The sequence below is a fragment of the Tupaia chinensis genome, unplaced genomic scaffold, assembly GCF_000334495.1.
Source record: "Tupaia chinensis unplaced genomic scaffold, TupChi_1.0 Scaffold000121_1, whole genome shotgun sequence".
Lineage (NCBI taxonomy): Eukaryota > Metazoa > Chordata > Mammalia > Scandentia > Tupaiidae > Tupaia > Tupaia belangeri.
The window spans coordinates 1,586,268-1,588,504 of NW_006159588.1; positions in this window are offsets into that span (position 1 = coordinate 1,586,268).

The following is a 2,237-nucleotide window of genomic DNA, read 5'->3' on the forward strand; positions in this document are numbered from 1 at the left end:
GACTTGTAGCCCCATCTCTGGTGCATGAATGCCAGTTGGCTCAGGAGCCCGGGAATGACTATGTGATTGTAAATCCCAGGCAGGTGGGCTACCATTGGTAGGTAGACACCCGGTCACAGCGGATAGTGGTTTGCTGGATGTACCATTTGAGGCAAGTGGGGGTTGGTGCCTGTCAGGCTTGAATAAGGGCCAGGGTCAGGAATATCATTAAACCAAAATCAGAATTAGGAACAGAACCCCAAAGAAAATGCCTCTGGTTAGTTAACCCAGGTATCTTAGGCCTATCAAGGTTCCTACTACCAGAAAGTATACCATTGCTATCAAAAGCCTCCCCCATAGCTTCCAGCCCCTTGGGGACACCACTGCCAGAATGGAGAGAAGCATAGCCAGCATTATGGGAAGAGCTAGGAGTAGGAAATTATAAGGGTATAGTGGGGGTATCATCTGTCGCTGTCCTCGAGCTTCTGCCTTGTGTAGATCAGCATCATGAGTGACCAAAGCAGAGACTCCTCAAGCTTCCACCGTGCAAAGAGCAGCCAGCCCAGGAGTGTGTTGATGACAGGTCTTGGTCCTCTGGAAGGTTACTTATTTATTTGTTTACTTATTTTTTTAATTTATCTTTTTTTTTTTGAGAGGTTTTTGCTATAGGGCATGTGCATTTGCCAGAAAGATAGAGACAGAGAGACAGAAAGTGAGAAATAACCTCCCAGGGAGGATGGCCATGCCACAATCTCTTCTCCTCCATTCTCCTGTCAGAATCTTGGGCACGCATGCACACACGCCTGGTGTGAGTTTAAGCCACCAGGTCCAGCACTCAAACTGTGGTCGGCTACATGGGAGTCCAGCGACATAGCCATTATGCTAACTGCTGGTCCCTTTATTTGTTTATTTTTTGAGAGGTTTTTGCTATAGGGTGTGTGAACTTGCCCTATAGCAAAAGACAGAGAGAGACAGAGAGACAGAAAGTGAGAAATCACCCCCCAGGGAGGGTGGCCACACCACAATCCTTTCTTCTCCATTCTCCTCTCAGGATCTTGGGCACGTATGCACATGCGCCCATCGTGAGTTTAAGCCACTGGGTCTGGGACTCAAACTGCAGTTCAGTACATGGGAATCCAGCAACATCGCCATTACACCAACTGCTGGAAGGTTATTTTAGGCGGCTGCTCAGGGTGTTTTTCATCGTCCAGGTCCTGGGGTCCTCTGGTGCTATGGCTTGCTTCACTCACGAGTGGTGGATCCACGGGGCTAGCCCTGCAACCTTAAATAGACTTTCCCATTAAGAGCCTGATCTCCTTCATTAATCATAAAGCTTTTGCATCGAGGGCAGGGTTATTTTTATTTTTTTTTTTTAGTGCAGGTCTCACATCACACGCTCACGGTTGTGCATGATGGTGGTGGGTGACTTAAGAAATAGTACTAGCCCAGTAAGCTCTCCAGGTTAGTCTTTCTCCAGTGAGTTAGCTTGTGGTGTTGCTTCACTGACAAATATCCCAGGGACTGGGGTATATGTATATTCTTTTTTCTGGCAATCTCCATCATCCATTCTCCTCCAGAGTTGTTCTCTCTGATTTTACCTAACGATGTTCATCAGAGGTATAAGGGGGGGCTCTGGGGAGACTTGTGAGCTGTAGCACTTTGGTTATAGCAGCTGGGGTTTGGTTGGTCACAGCCTTGGCTGTCTGGTCTGCCAACCATTTATTCAGGGTAACGGGATCTTCCCCCATCTAGTGTCCTCTGCAATGGATGATTACCTCTTCCTTTGGCTTTCAGACTGCTTCTAATAATTGGCAGATTTCTTCTTTGTTTTTAACTGCCTTTTCTTCAGCTGAGAGGAGTCTTCTCTGTCGATACAATGCCCCAAGTACATATAGGGTGGCAAAGGCATTTCATGAGTCTGTGTAGATGTTTACCCTCTTCTCAGCCACCAATTTTAGGGCTTGGATTAATGCAAAAGTTTCAGCCCGCCGAACTGACTATCCTTGGGCCAGTGTCCCAGCCTCAATTACTATTTCCTGAGGGATAATGGCATAGCCAGCATATTGAGTTCCATCCTTCATGTAGCTGCTGCTGTCAGTGAAGAGGATGAGGTTGGGGTCTTCAGTGGTGTGTCCACAAGATCAGGACATCCAGAAAAGAACTCATTGAGGGCCTCTTCACAATCGTGGTCAGGAGGCCGCAGTGTGACTGAGAGGAAGCTAGTAGGGTTGAGGATATATAAAGTCTGGAGCCTAATT